Consider the following 17516-nt stretch of genomic DNA (forward strand, 5'->3'; position numbering starts at 1 on the left):
ATAAACTTTTTCCTTCTTCTTCCTGCTAAGAATGACTAAACATTATATATTAAACAAATGAAAGAAGACTCTGAAAGGTATTTGATAAAGAAGGTAGACTGACTAGGGACCTTGGAACCCAAGGAACAACACAGTGATGATAGTCTTGGGTTTTTGGGTTTTGTTTTGTTCTGTTTTTTGTCTTATACATCCATACAGGTTCTAGAGAAGCTGGCAACTGGGAAATGTCAACAGATGCAGGGAAAAAAAAAAAAAATGCCTGGGAAAAAGTGTTTTCTTTCTAGCCAAAAGATAGGAAAGAGGGAGCCTAACAAAAGAATACTTTTAGACAATAACTGCCCTACTCCAGACAAACACCAAAGGAAAACTAGTCCTCTTCCTACTCCTTCTAGCCAAGGTCACGTGGAGCCTAGACTTCTACCCTTGGCAGGCTATAACAAAATACTCCCAAGCTCCATAGTGTCAATGTAGATCACACAAGAGACTGGATCTCTACCCCCCATTCAGGGGCAATGTGGTAGCCTTTCCCTCCCTGGTGGGGTGATGTGACAGAAGATGTGACTCCTACTGGAGTCAGGATTTTCACCATCCCCCCTCAGTAGGAGTAAGGCAAAGAAGAAAGGAGACTTAAAATTGAGTGAGAAAAATCCACAAACAGATTTCAACACCAAGATGACATAGATATTAGAATTCTCTGACATGGTTTTTAAAGGTTCTCTTACATTGACCATCTAAGAGTAACAGTGTAAGAAGCAATAATCTCTCCCCATCCTCTCCTTCCTCTGCTTGGCAGCAACTATGCATGAATGCATTTCCATCCATGTTGACCAGGCTGGTGTCCCCAATGCCTGCTGAGAGCTCTATTGCCTAGAACACAGCATCCAGCCCAATGGTCAGATGCCAAGTGACAAGACCATTGGGGAAAGAGATGACTTCTTCAACACCATCTTCAGTGAGATGGGTGCTGGCAAGCATGTGCCCAAGGCAGAGTTTGTAGACCTGGAACCCAGAGTCATTGATAAAGTTCACATTGGCACCTACCACCAGCTCTTCTACCCTGAGCAGCTCATCACAGGCAAGGAAGATACTGCCAATAACTATGCCCGAGGGCACCACACTGTTGGCAAGGAGATCGTTGACCTTGTCTTGGACCGAATTTGGAAACTGGCCGACCAGTGCACAGGTCTTCAGGGCTTCTTGGTTTTCTAGAGCTTTGGAGGGGGAAGTGGTCCCAGGTACACCTTGCTTCTGATGGAATGTCTCTCTGTCAATTATGGCAAGAAGTCCAAGCTGGAGTTCTCCATTTACCCAGCCCCCCAGATTCCCACAGCTGCAGTTGAGCTCTACAACTCCATCTTCACTACCCACACCACTTTTGGGGAACTCTGATTGTGTCTTCATGGTATACAATGAGGCCATCTATGACATCTGTCCTAGAAACCTCGATATTGAACACTCAACCTACACTAACCTAAAGAGCTTGTTAGGTCAAATTGTGTCCTCTATCACTGCTTCCCTCAGATTTGATGGAGCCCTGAATGTTATCAGACCAACTTGGTGTCCTATCCCTACATCCACTTCCCTCTGGCCACATATTCCCCTGTCACCTCTGCTGAGAAACTGCCATGAACAGCTTTCTGTAGCAGAAATCACCAATGCATGCTTTGAGCCAGCCAACCAGATGATGAAATGTGACCCTTGCCATGATAAATGCACCGTTTTCTGCGTGTTGTACTGCAGCGACATGGTTCCCAAAGATGTCAGTGATGCCATTGTCACCATCAAGACCAAGCATACCATCCAGTTTGTGGACTGGTGCCCCACTGGCTAAAAATGTGGCATTAATTACTAGCTCCCCACTATGGTACCTGGTGGAGACCTGGCCAAAGTATAGCAAGCTGTGTTCATGCTGAGCAACAGCACAGCCATTGCTGAGGCCTGGGCTCACCTGGACCACAAGTTTGACTTGAGGTATGCCATGTGTGCCTTTGCTCACTGGTATGTGGGTGAGGACATGGAGGAAGGGGAGTTTTCTGAGACCTATGAGGACATGGCTGCCCTTGAGAAGGACTATGAGGAGGTTGGTGTAGATTCTGTTGAAGGAGAAGGTGAAGAAGAAGAAGAGGAATACTAAAGTTAAAAATGTCACAAAGGTGCTGCTTTTACAGGGAAGCTTATTCTGTTTTGAACATTGAAAATTGTGCTCTGATAGTTAATTTGTATGTAGCAATGTGTAGTAACATATACAGTTATTGATGTATGCTTTAAAACACAATGCTTCATTAGAGACCCAAGGTGTCCATTTCTCTGATGGGTTTGAATAAAGTATTCCCTGTCTTAGGTGAAAAAAAATTATCTGATACAATTTTTAAAGCAACCATAATGAAAATACTTCAGGGAGCATTTATAAACACAAATGGACAAATGGAAAAAAATAGGAAATCTCAACAAGGAGGTAAAATATCAGAAATTAAAGAGTAAAATGTCAAATATTAAAAAGCAACCAAATGAAATTTAGAAAAAAAATATAATAATCAAATATTAAAAAAAAAAAAAGAGTAAATGGGCTAACACAACATAATGGAGAGGGAAGAAGAAAGAATCTGTGACCTTTGAAAGAGAACAATAGAAATTACCAATCTAAACAACAGAGATCAATTAGGCCAAAAGGAACAAAAAAACAAAAACAAAAGAACACTGCAAGAACCTGTGGGACTATAACAAAAGATTTGTATTGTTGGAACCCCAGAAGGAGAAGATAAAATGAATGAGGCTGAAAAATATTTAAGGAAATAATGACTTCAAACTTCCCAAACTCAGCAAGAAGCTGAGTAAGCCACATGCAGAATAAGCCCAAAGAATTCCATGCCAAAGCATTTTATAGTGAAGTTTCTGAAAACTGACAAAGGAAAAAAACTCTTGAAAGAAGACAGAGAAATTATGCTTTACCTGACAAAGAAAAACCATCCCAATGGCAGTAGATTTCTCATCAGAAACCATGATGGCCAGAAGGAAGCACCACAATATTTTTCAAGAGCTAAACATGAAGAACCATCAACTGAGAACACTATACTTACTGAAAACATTTTCAGGAGTGAAAGGAAATCAAACCATTCTCAGATGAAGGAAAACTATGATAATTTTTTGCCAAGAAATCTATCCTAAAAGAATGATAAAGGAGGTTTTCTAAACAAAACTAAATGATAAGAAATCTTGGAACATCAAAAAGATAATACAGAAAGAGCAAAAATGTGGCATATGCAGTACATTTTCCTGCTCCTCTTGAGTTTTCTGTTATATTTAATATTTGAAACAAAAATTATAACACTTTGAAATATTCTCATGGTATGTAGAGAGTAATATTTAAGAAACTACATTATATATAGGGAAAGGGAAAGGTACATAAAAGGAAGGAAGTTTTCCATGCTTTACTTTAGTGGGTAAAATGTCAACACCAGAAGACTTATTAAGTTGTGAATATATGATAACAATATCTAGAACAACCATTATAAAGCTGAACAAAGTGATACACTAAAAAGAACCATAGATATACCAACATGGAATTATTTTTAATGTTTAAGTAAGCAACCAGAAGTCAGGAAAAAGAAAACAGAAAAAGAAAAATCAGAGTGAACAGAAAACAGATTTAAACCTTAATATACCAATAATTACATTTAATATAAATGGTCTCAAAGGGCTAATGAAAATACATGGGCAGAGTGGGGAAAAAAAATGACCCAACTGTATGTTGGCAACAATTTAATACAATGGTATATATAGGTTAAAGGTAAAGAAAAAGTAAACCATCAAACATTAACCAAAGGGAAGCAACTATAGCTCTGTTAATATCAGTTCAAGTAGACCTGAGATCAGAGAAAATTACCAGAGACAGAGGAGAACATTACATAATGATAAAAGGTTCTGTCTCCAAGAAGATACAGCAATCCTCCATGTGGATGCACCCATTAACAGAGTTGCAATATATTATAAAGCCAAAACTGATAGAAGTGAAAAAAGAAATCAACAAATCCACAATTGTAGTTAGAGACTTCAATGCCACCCTCTTGATAATTGATAGAATAATTAGAAGACAGCAGTTATAGAAGAATTTAACATCATCATCAGTCACCAGAATCTAGTCAACGTTTATAGAATACTCCACTCAACAATAGCAGAAAACAAATTCTTTTCAAGTTTCCATTGAACATATACTAAGGTAGACCACAGCCTGGATCATTAAGCAAATATTAACCAATTAAAATGCTTGAAAGCATACAGGATATTCTTTCAGACCACGAGGAAATCAAACTAGAAATCAATAACTAAAAGGTAACAGGAACATGCCCAAACTAAACATCACACTTCTAAATAATGGGTCAAAGAGAAGTCTTAAGGGAAATTAAAAAAGAAAAAAAGTATAATGACCTGAATGAAAATAAAAATGAAAAAAAAAATCTTTATGGGATAATCCAAAGTAGTGCTTATAAGGAAATTTATAGCAATTCATGCTTGCATTAGAAAATAGAGAAAGTATCAAATCAATAATCTAAGTCCCCAAATCAAAGAACTGAGGGTGTGGGATAAGAAAATAAATGGAAAACAGTCAGAAAAAAGAAAATAATAAAGACTTGATCAGAAATCAAGGATAATTAAAACAGAAAGATAGAGAAAAGCAATGAAGTAAGAATCTAGTTCTTTAAAAATATCAGTAAAATTGGCAAGTCTCTTACAAGATGAACAAGAGAAAAAAAAAACACAAATTACTAAGACTAGGTATAAAAGAGGAGATGTTATTTCAGGCCCTGCAGATAGAAAAAGATAATAAGGGAATAACACATGCAATTCTATATACTTAAATTTCATAGCTTAAATAATATGAACCAATTCCCCCAAAAGTACAAATACCACAGTTCATCCAAAATAAAATAATTTGAATGCCCTAATAACTATTAAGGAAATTGACTTCATAGTTAAAGATTTTCCCAAAGAATATATCTCCAGGCCTAGATGATTTCAATGAAAAATTCTATGAAACATACAAGGAACAATGACACCAATCCTACAAAATCTCTTCCGGGAACTAGAAGAGGAGTAAATACTTCCCAAATGAATTTATGAAGCTAGAATTACCTTCATACCAAAACCAGACAAATACAAGAAAGGAAGAAAGAAAGGAATTATCTTTTTAAAGATTTTATTTATTTAATTATTTGACAGAGAAAGAGAGAGAGAGAGAGCACAAACAGGGGGAGTGGCAGAGGGAGAAGCAGGCTCCCAACTCAGGGAGCCCAAAGTAGGGCTCGATCCCAGGACCCTGGGATCATGACCTGAGCCAAAGGCAGATGCTTAACCAACTAAGCCATCCAGGCACCCCGAAAGGAAGGAATTATTAACAACATTAGCAAGTAGAATTCAGAAATACATACAAAGCATTATACATCATAATCAAATGGATTTATTTCTGGTATCAAGGCTGAGAGTTTATTCAAAAATCAATCAGTGTAACCCACCATATTAACAAGCTAAAGAAGAAAAATCTCATGAATGTATCAGTTGGTGCAGAAAAAATAATTTCATGAAATTCAACACACCTTCAGGATAAAAAGACTGATAAAAATAAGAATAGAGGAAAACTTTCATAATTTGATAAAGAGTATTTACAAAATACTGACAATAACTTTTTTAATTAAAGTATAGTTGATATGTGTCTCATGTGTATTACATATTGATTTGACAATTATAAATTGCAAAATCCTCACTATAATAAGTGTAGTTACCATCTGTCACCACACAGAGTTACTACAATGTTAGGATTATCAGTTTTATTCCCTATGCTGTCTGTACTTTTCATCCCTATGACTTATTTACTTTAAACTAGGAGTTTGTATCTTTTAATTCCCTTCACCTATTTTACCTATTCCCTTCCCCTTTCCCCTATGGCAACCACTAGTTTTTTCTCTGAGTCTGTTTCTCTTTTTGTTGTTGTTGCTGTTGTTTGTTTCTGTGTTCGTTTTTTTTTTTTCTTTAGATTCCATATATAAGTGAAATTATATGCATTTGTCTTTCTCTGTGGAACTTATTTCACTTAGCATATAATACCCTTTAGGTTCATCTATGTTGTTGTGAATGGCAAAATGTTATTCTTTTCTATGGCTGAGTAATACTCGATTGTGTGTGTGTATGTGTGTACCGTATCTTCTTTATTCATTCATCTATGAATGGAAACTTAGGTTGCTTCCATATCTTGGCTATTGTAAATAATACTGCAATAAACATAAGGGTGCATATATTTCTTCAAATTAGTGTATTTGTTTTCCTTGAGTAAATACCCATAGTGGGATTACTGGATTGTATGATATTTCTACTTTCAGTTTTTTGAGGAAAATATACTGTTTTTCACAGTTTCCACCAATTTATATTCCCACCAGTAGTGCACGAGGGTTCTCTTTTTTCTACACTTGTTATTTCTTGTCTTTACTAACCATTCTGACTGGTGTGAGGTAATATTTCATTGTGGTTTTGATTTGCATTTCCCTGATGATTAGTTATGTTGAGCATCTTTCCATGTGTTTGTTGGTCATCTATAAGTCTTTTTTGGAAAAAAAATTGTCTACTCAGGTCCTCTGCCCACTTTTTAATTGGATTATTTGGTGTCTTGGTGTTCAGTTGTGTGAGTTCTTTAGATATTTTGGATATTAACCTCTTGTCAGATATATCATTTGCAAATATCGTCTCCCATTAAGTAGTTCACCTTTTGGTTTTGCTGGTAATTTCCTTTGCTGTGCAAAAGCTTTTTATTTTGATGTATTTCCAATTGTTTATTTTTGCTTTTTTTTTTTTTTTAAAGATTTTATTTATTTATTTGACAGAGAGAGACACAGCGAGAGAGGGAACACAAGCAGGGGGAGTGGGAGAGGGAGAAGCAGGCTTCCCGTGGAGCAGGGAGCCTGATGCAGGTCTTGATCCCAGTATCCTGGGATCATGACCTGAGCTGAAGGCAGGCGCTCAACAACTGAGCCACCCAGGCGCCCCTATTTTTGCTTTTGTTTCCCTTGCCTGGGAAGGCATGTCCGGAAGAATATTGCTAAGCTTAATGGTAAAAGACTGAATGCTTTCCCCATAAGATCAGGAACAATTAAGACCATTAGAAGCTATTACTTCACAAAATGAGAACAAATAAAATTTTAAAAAATATGTATCAAATGCTGGAAAATATGCAAAGAAATGGAATCCACCACATGTTGCTGACCAGAATGTAAAATGGTACAGCCACTCTAGAAAACAGTTTTACAGTCTCTGAAGAAGCTAAACATAGTCTTACTATATGACCCAGCAATTTCACTCCTGGAATATCCCAGAGAAATGAAAACTTTTGTTCCCACAAAAACCTGTATAAGATTATTCCAGCAGCTTTATTTATAATAGCAAAGACTGGAAACAATTAAAATGTCTTTTAATAGGAGAATGATTACACAAACTGCGGTACTCCCATACCATGGAATACTGTTCAGCGATAAAAAGGAATTAACTATTGACACACTCAACAACTTAGATGGTTGCCTTTCTGAGTAAAAATAATGCCAATCTCAAAGGGTCACATACTATATGATTCCATTTATGTAACATTCTCAAAATGACAAAATTATACAAATGGAAAACAGATTAATGGCTTCCAGGCAAAGAAATGGTGGGTGGTAGGGCAAAAGTGTGTGGGGGGGATAAGGGTAGCTCTAAATGGTAGCACAGAGGTACCTTTGTGGTGGTAGAATAAGCCTGTATCCTGATTGTGGTGGCAGTCACACAGATCTACACAAGTGATGAAACGATGTGCACACATTGTATTGATGCTAAATTCCTGGCTTTGAGTTTATGCTTTAATGGGGAAAGTGTGACCCTTAGGAGAAGCAGGGCGAATAGTACCTCTCTGTACTACCATTGCAAGTTCTGTGAATTTGTAATTATTTCAAGATAAAAGTTAAGAAAAGTAGTCCTGTCAGTTTTAAGAGTTGTAACATGAAACTAAGGTAGGCTCTTGAAAAGTATGAGACAAAGACAGAATATAAGAAAAAAAAAAAAGATAAAAAAATTATGAATCTAAATTGTGGAGTAAACATCCTATTAATAGGAATGATAAAAGACAGGATATAGGAAATCAATGAGAAAGAATCACTGAAGAAATAATACCCCCCAAAATGCCCAGTATTCAAAGGCATAAGTGTTAGCCTCCCAGGTTTTACTGACTATCCATCATCATAAATGAAAAAATATGAAACCATATTCTATTATTACAAATTATCAGGGCATGAGTTAACAAAAAGACAAGCAGAATTGTCTTATGAATGACATTAGAGGTTCAGGTTTGCCTCCCGTTGCTTAACTCTCTAGAGCAATTAAAATGTCGCAAATTATATTATCAATACACATAGACAATTAATTAAGTCACAACAGAATTTCCATATAGCTCTCCTTTGTCTTGTAGGGGATGAATGGGAGACCTATGGTAGAAGCCGCAGAACTATAGACAATAATGCTTAATACTTTGTGTCCAATAAACTTTACAATAAACCATCTTTCAGTTCAGTATTACCTTCTGTATTTTTTTATACTAAATCATATATAATTCAGGAGCAAGTTGTGTTTATAGAGTAATTCAACATTACTTTTTAGTTTTTGGTCTTTAGTCATATGTCCGCATTTTCCACATGATTTATCAACATTTATATGGATCACTATTTTGCTATCTGGAAAGTTCTGAGAGTATAAGCTAACATGGAAAAGTGGAATTGAGAAGACAAGGTAAAAAGGGTAAAAAAAAAAAAACAACAGGCAAAGCTACTAGTTTATATAAAGAAATGAAAGTAGAAATCAAAAGGATGGATTAACAAGTGCTCGCCACTTCAGCAGAAATATAAATATGAAAAAATGTCTTTAAAGAACAAAGATGCAACACTTCTGAGACTATGTTTGGTATATGAATATAAAACCAGAATTTAATTTTTCTATCTGCAGATAAAAAGCTTCTTAAATTTAAAGAATTAAAATCTGACTCTTTATATAAAGAATGAAATTTATGTCCAACAGTTACTGCCTAGAGTTCTGGTAATAATATTATGATCCATACAATATATATGCATATGAAATTTGAATATACAAGATTTACACCACAGGATATTATAATGCCAAGGAAGATTTCAGTATTTATGGAGCCAATAAGACCAGTTTAAAAGCTTGGTAAATATATTTATGGACACAGGCTACAATCTGTATTGCAAACAGCAGTTCGGTACAAAATAACCTAATAAACTTTAAATGTGAGCACATAATCTTACTTTCTATTATAATAATAGTTTAAACACCAGATTTAGGGAGCTTTACAAACAAACATATCACAGATGATTTTGTTTTTTTTAAAACATGTGAAATAGATTCTTTAATAATTCCAGAGACCATTAAATTCCATTACAATGATGTGGATGTTCGGGGCGCCTGGGTGGCTCAGTCGTTAAGTGTCTGCTTTCGGCTCAGGTCATGGTCCCAGGGTCCTGGGATCGAGCCCTGCATCGGGCTCCCTGCTCCGCGGGAAGCCTGCTTCTCCCTCTCCCACTCCCCCTGCTTGTGTTCCCTCTCATTCTGTGTCTCTTTCTGTCAAATAAATAAAATTTAAAAAAAACAATGATGTGGATGTTCAAGTTTCTTTTACACCAAAAGGCAATAAAAAATTGGGGTTATAAATCATGTGAATACCGGAGCTAACTTAAGATGAAGAATTATCAGCAAAAATGTTTAACAACCTTCCCAAGATCACACAATGAATTTCTATCAGTCGGTATTAGAAACCAAAGTTTCTATTAGCAAGAACATGTTTAGGGAAAATTGTTCAGTCCTTATTTATAACATGAGTGTGGTGGCACCCAACAAGATGATATGTCCCAGTCTTCCCTGAAGGGAGGTGAGACAGATGACTGAATTCTGAGAATGAAATGTTGGGTAGGCGATACATGCCATTTATAGGCTGTTGCCTAATGCTTCCCAAATAGCCCTCCATGCTGGCTATATGCCTTTCTCTGTAGAAAGGATGGCATAACCAGTCATAGGAAGGAGCTCTCTTGGGTGACTGCAGCCTCATTTCCTGCTCACCCTGACATTCTGCTACCCACATCATACTCAGATATGCATAAGAAATAAACCTTTATTTTGTTAAGCCTGTTATTTTGGCAGTTGTTACACAAGTTAATCTAACCACACTGGCAATGATCTCATTCATTTTTTGACAGAAAAAAACACACTTTTAAAATTTTAATCTAAAATGCATCAATTACACACTAGGATGGATATAAGCAAAAAGATGGACAGTTAACAAGTACTGGCAAAGATGTGGGGAAATTGGAATCTCATACGTTGCTGGTGGGAATGTAAGTTGGTACAGCTGCTATGGAAAACAGTTTGGCAGTTCTTCAAAAAGTTCAATATAGAGTTACCCATTTGACTCAGCAATCACACTGTTGGGTACATACCCCCCCAGAAAAGAAAACATGTCCATATAAATGCTTACACAGGAATGCTTGTAGCAACATTGTTCATAACGGCCAAAAATGTGGACCCAGCAGTTCCACTCCTAGGTAGTCACCCAAGAGAATAGAAAACATATGTTCATATAAAATCTTGTAAATGAGGGTCACCTGGGTGGCTCAGTTGGCTAAGCATCCAACTCTTGATTTTGGCTCAGGTCATGGTCTCAGGGGTGTGAGATTGAGCCCCACATCAGGCTCTAGGCTCAGGAAGGAATATGCTTAAGACTCTTTCCCTCTGCCCCTCCCCCTGCTCTCTCTCATGTGTTCTCTCTCTCTCTCTCTAAAATAAAATAAATAAAAATCTTTTTAAAAATCTTGCAAATGATTGTTCACAGGAACATTATTCATAATAGGCAAAATCTGGAAATCCAGATTTCCATTAACTGGTGAATACATAAACAAAATGATGTATTTTCATACAATGGAATATTACTTAGCAATAAAAAGGAGTGAAATACTTATTATGCTACAATGTGTATAAACAGCAAAAACACTATGCTAAGTGAAAGAAGCTATCACATATGATTCGATTTGCATAAAATATCTAGAATGGGCAAATACATAAAGAGAATACATTATTAGTTGCTTCAGAATGAGAGGAGGGGTTGGGGAAGGAAATGGGATTGGCACCCGGGGGATAGGTTTTTTTAAGGGAGATAAAAAAAAGATAGTTGTGGTGATGGCTGCACAATGTGGTAAATATCTCAACAGCGTTATATCTCAATGAAACTTTTAAAAAAGGAACAAAGGAGAGAGGGAGCTTTGTTGTCTAGATGATAGCTGCTCATGGGAATACATCCTATTGCAAAACTAATGTTTTATTTCTCATCTTAGATGTAAGACAGAATTTCAAACCAGAAGTTTTTCTGACCCCTCTATTCTCTGGCAACTTCCCCATTTCCATGGAAGCAGGTGAAACTTGCCACAGTAGACTTGACATTACATGTTCTCTTCTTAATTCTGTCTTCATCAACCTCCCCTGCAAACTACTGTCCAGGAGCAGGCTACTAGCCCCTTGAAGAGGGAGCTTCCTGATCCTAGAAACTGAAAAGAGAGCTCCTCAACCCTCTACCCTAGTTCGTAACTGGGAGCAGTGAACAGGAGCACGTATTTTAAGCAGACCAGCTAGCTGTTGCAGAAAGAATGTATACTTTGAAATCAGAGAGACCTAGGTTCAAATCTTAGTTCATCCTTCAAAGATATATACACTGGCCCATTCGTATGTCCTGAATTACACTAACAGAATTTATTTGTAAAAGAGGAGTGCTACAAGGCTTATTATTAATAAATATTATAATTAATGAAAATTAAATCATACTTCTGACTTTTGAATTATATACAAATTAATATTTAGTGAATTCTGAAATCAAACTTTTCCACCCAGACATACTGGAGTCAGAAGAGACAACACCCAACAATAATCCAGTGCTAACAGGTTCACTCCCACAGCATTCCTTAAGCTGTGGTTAATACAGACCTATATCCTGCCCCCACTCCAAACCTCCATAGCTAAGGGTAATGCTAGATACAGTTTGAGAATACCCAAAGTGATTTTAATATACCCCTTTCTACCTCATCCAAACTTAAGAATCACTTCTAATCCTTCTAAAAGCATATACCTTTAATCCATATCTTCCCCATACATGTATATCTTTACAGGGAAGGGCACTTTTGCCATTTAAAACAAATATTAAAAGCAGCCACTATGGAAGAATAATAATTTACCTCTGAGATAAGTGATTCTTATTTTAGAAAATTTACTGATGGACTTTTTCCTTTGAAAAATGTTGGAGACCCTTGATAGATGAGAGAAGATGAGAAAAGAAGAAGAAATTGATGTATTAAAAAAGACTAGCAGGACTTAAGTATGCAGAGTCATTATAGGTGGGAAACCAGAGAAGAAAGAAAAAGCAAGGTCTCTGCAAAGAGAAAGTTATGTTCACTGACAATGTGTGAGGTTAGAACTTAAGAGTGGGACATGACTGGCAAGGAATTTGTGGCCGCAAATAACAGGCTTATTTGTAGTTTCAGTAAGATTGGAATTTAATTGCCAAATTCTTCATCTGGTATTTTACCCTTAAGCTTCAGTAGAGTCTAGTATTAATGTTACTTTGTAATACTGAAAGAAGAGTGGCAACACTTTAAGAATTTGAGCTGGAGACCAATAGGTGAGTAAAAGGATTTCTGACACAGAGTTAAGAGCTGTCACTGACACTAGAAAAGTGTGGCTTTAAAGTAGACTAACTCAGAAGCATATGAGCCAAAGTCTTTTGTAAGAAATGGCATTCTAAAAGAGGATTCTAGTCTTCCAAGTAATACACTTTGATGGAATTAAATATATATTTAATGCAAGTATAATTCTGCACATAAACTGCTCAGACCTATGGTAATGTTTAGATGCTAGAAAATGTGCTATATTGGGAAGTCCTTTGATTCTAAAAAGTACTCACATTCTTTGATAGGGTATATTGACAAGGATTTAGTCACTCCACTGAAAAGTGGTGAAATTAGAGCCTTTACATGGAATTTACAGTACAGATTAGATCATGTGGTAGACAGATTCTGGCTATGGCTAGGATGATGTCTCCCTCCCCTGTACGCACATGTCTGCCTTTCTTCTCATCAAGATGTGAAGTCTACTTCCTTCCCTTTGACCATGGCCTGGAATTGTGACCAGCTTTGATAATGTGCCGAGCTTTTAAGTGGCTTGGCAGCTTCTGTTTCTGTACTGTTTGGTCAAGTAGGCTGCCATGATGGAAAGAAGCTTGAGCGAGGCTGTTAAATGATGAGACAGGGGGTAGAGAGATGGAGAGCCCACCTGGAAAAGCACTGAGGCACCAGATATGTGAATAACGCCTTGTTGGATCCTCCATTTCCATGCAACTACCATCAAAATGCAGCTGATGAAGTGCCTCCACCCACTGTCCAGTGGGGCTCAAGAATGACATGAGCCCTCCCTGAGTTCCTTCCCAAAGGTATATAATAAATAATCATTGTTGTGCTCTTTAAAGCCACTAGGGATCTAGATTCTTTGTTTACCCAGGATGAGATAACTAAAAATAAAACAAAAAATTGGTACAAGAAATAGGTTGTCACCATAACAAAAATCCTAACATAGGTGCTAATGGCTCTATAACAAGGGGGTGAGTGGAAGCCCCAGGAAAAGTGTGGAGATTATTAGTGGCTCTTGAAATACAGTGAGTAAATGGCTTTTTGAGGGTAGAGAAAGGTTATACCACTGCAGCAACATGGAAGGTAAAAAATATAGACGACATACCTAATGAACGTGTGGAATGTAGGAAGTACAAACTGGCTATGGGAGTTTTCAGCCCTGCTCAGCTTCTGTCTGAATGTATCTGAGTAAGTGATCTCAGCTAACACCAGGTGGGGAATAGCAAGTGCCATTATGAGCCCTACCCAATGTCCTAACCCACAGAATTATAAGAAAAAGTAAGTCTTTGTATTTTAAGCCACTACGCTCTGGAGTTATTTGTTACATAGCAATACGTAGCTGATACAGACCACCAACAACTTCCAGCTAGAAGAATATTTTCAGGATGCTGGTCTCCAAGATTGGTCTCACAAAGACAGGAGTATTAGTGCATGCCTTCTGAGTTACCAATGCCACTGAGTATTAATAAGTTGGGAAAAAAATCAAGAGCATAAAACCCTACAAGATGGAAACAAATTGTGCTTTTGGATTGTTCATACCCATAATCATGGTAATTGGGTGACTTATTCATAATAAAGTCTTTCCTGTGCCCCTATTTTGGAGAACCTGAAGGAGAAAGTTCCAAGCACACTTCAAGTCTCAGAAATACTCTCAAGTCCTTTGGACAGTCTGACCTTGTTGCTTTAATTTCTTGTGAAAATCTTTTTTGATTGTCTATGTTTTTCTTTGAGAAGAGCATAAAGTGTCACATGGTAGGTACTACTGGAACCTTTCTTTCTCAGGCAAAATATGTGCCAACGAGCTGCTTCTTGCAGTTGTGTTATCTAAATGAGTGTCCTAGATAATGATCATAATTTTCTCCATGATTGCTCTCACTAAAAGGGAAAACCAGAAGTTAAAGAATTTCTCTATTCTCCTCTAACTTATAATTTATCCTGGAAGCTGAAATAAAAGCATGTCCCAGATGACACAGTAGTAGCCCTTTTCCATCAGATGATCCTGTACTTTAAGTGTCTTAGCTGTATAACCTAAAGCAAATACGCCTACTCTGGAAAAAAGAATTGACTCGTTAGCATTTGTCACCATAAGCTCGTTTCTGATGGTCAAATTATGTTTTGAAGTTTTTTTTAAAATAAATATGTGGAAGAAGGAAGACATAGGAAAAGACAACACTGAGAAGAGATGCAAATACTTTGCTTTTTTTTTTTTTTTTCTGTTTGTGCGCAAATGAATATAAAGGAAAATTGGATCTGGTGGCCCACTCCCAGTCTCTAATTGTTGTTGGAAATTTAAAAAAAAAATTTTTTTAAACTCCCATCTCCTCAGACTAGTCTGATATAACATGTAGCAAAGGCTATGAGAAATAGAGAAAGAACATGTACTGTTGTTTTCTCTTTTCAATTTATTTACAAACCTAGAATATAAAACATATTTTTAAAAGCTATAATGAGTAAAATTCTTAATATGGTAAGTAAGTTGCACTTACCCATAAATGAAAATACTACTTTTACTTTTAGTAAATATATATTTTAGGAGATGCATTTGTGGAAAATATAGTGTCTATGACAAAGATGTCAAATAAATTTTAATTTACACGCCATTCTGATAAATGAATAGTGGCTCCAGCAAGATTATATTGTAGACCTATATTTGCTAGTATAAAAGAGTATCATGATTAATTATATCTACAATAGATACTAGAGGAAAGATTATGCTAAGAATTTGTCATTTCTGTTCTGTGAGAGTAACACCTGAATCAAACATACAGAAAACAGAAGTCCTCAATTACAGGAAGTTAATGGAGTTAACCAACAGGAAGAATGGATATTTTAACAGGAAAATAGTTTATGAATGCTTGCTTATTGGAATGTCAGAGAATTTAATTATTTTGAAAAATGCAAAACCCCTTTTACCACATGGTGGATATGATGCAAGATCTGGCAGGGGAGAGATTTATGAAGTATGATACATTTTAGTAGCATAAGTTCCCTTATGCCCAACATAAATGAGAATACCACAAAGCATTGGACCAGGAGGCCAAAAATATATTTGTATAATCTGTAGCACAGATATATATGATAATACAGTTTTGTGTCAATATTTGTTCTCTTAACTCAGAGTATATATATATTTAAAGATTTTATTTATTTATTTGACAGAAAGAGTGCACAAGCAGGGGGAGCAACAGAGGGAGAGGGAGAAACAGGCTCCTCGCTGAGCAAGGAGTCCAATGTGGGGCTCAGTCCCAGGACCCTGGGATCATGACCTGAGCCACCCAGATGCCCCTAAATTCAGAATATTATAAAGGGTATAGTATTCTTTGCTTGAGGAATATCTTCTTATATTTAATATATCTACATTCCTCTTAAATCGTATATCAAAGGAGAGAATGCAGATTTCATTTGCCAGTGAGATTGAAAACAGGATTCATAGAGAAGAAGTATTCATGATAAATGTGGTCCAAAGAAGATTAAAGAGCAGGAAGAACATAAATGGAGGTGAAAAGAAGGGAAAGATAAGAAAGCAAGTGCATACAGTCTTCTTGTGCAACATGCCTACTTTGAGAAACGGTTAGCAATACCCGCCCCCAACACAGATTCACTCTACAGCAAATAGGTACATGAAGTGAGCAGCATTGATTGGTGAACATCCATGGCTCACAGGCATTAATAGATATAGATAAGTATAATTCATAGAAAGTGGTTAGATCTAAGTATAACCAGTAGTCTCTGCCTCTTGGGCATTAAGATTTGGAAGAGAAAGAAATCTTAAAATACAGCAATGATGAGAGTCTTCCTTCACCCACATGTGGTAGATGTCTTGGAGAACGAGAAAAGAACAAATGGTGTGCAGCAATAGAAAGTTAGAAAAGCAAGGACTGGGAATAATGCATGAAACAGAGAAGTTACAATTGGATTAGTAAAACGTGGCAACACCATGCCTGAGAAGCCAGGAGGATCATCTGACTGGAGATTTGGAAGGGATTTTTAGGGAGCCTCAAAAAGACTGGTTCAGATGTTATAAATTTTTTTTTATGAAGGCCTCACATCCTTCAAGTTGCACTTTTTCTTATGATTTATTATTCTCACAGCAAGTGAAACTAAGTTGCTCACAGTATGAATATAAAGTTTTTTCTGCCTACAGTTCTTTTAAGAGCAGCCTATTGGAGGCCTTTGAATACTTTCAGCTTATGCAGAGACCTTTTATAATAAATTGTGTTTTTCATGTTAAAAAGAAAACTTCAAAAGAAGGTGTTAACATAATTGAGGCATGATAAGTTTGACAGTAAGTGTCATTATCGGAGTTCCACTGACAGCTTTTTGAAGTCAAAAAAATATTCTTCCTGCATAAACACAAAACCTCTGACGGTGTTTAAACAATTTCACCAAATATATTAATATTCTACAACTGCCCCTTCATTCTGAAGGTTACCCAAGTGAAATGATTTTCATGATATTTAGGTTTTTTAATCTATTGAACAAAGATGCAGTACTCTCTGGTATTCAGTATAGAGAAGATACAAAAATTTAGAGGATGAGATGAAAGATAAAAATATGAAAAGACATTCTCATATTTGCCTTCTGCACACCAATGACTCACCTTGTACGCACACTAGGATGAACACCCTCCACTTTGAATATCATTACTGCAAGTAATGTGGAAAAAAGATGGATAAATAAAGAATCTGATAAATCCGGGTCATTCAAAGCTTTGCTTAAATTTAGTATAAAACCAAGATGCATTTTCCAAATGAATTATTCTCATTTTTAGCT

General features: G+C 36.4%; 1 pseudogene; it reads left to right on the plus strand.

The window, feature by feature from the left end:
* Positions 1–798: 798 nt before the first annotated feature.
* LOC116645361 lies at positions 799–2134 on the plus strand (annotated as a pseudogene).
* The last annotated feature ends 15382 nt before the right edge of the window (positions 2135–17516 follow it).

The sequence above is a fragment of the Phoca vitulina genome, unplaced genomic scaffold (assembly GCF_004348235.1).
Source record: "Phoca vitulina isolate PV1807 unplaced genomic scaffold, GSC_HSeal_1.0 scaffold33, whole genome shotgun sequence".
In the NCBI taxonomy this organism is placed as follows: Eukaryota; Metazoa; Chordata; class Mammalia; order Carnivora; family Phocidae; genus Phoca; species Phoca vitulina.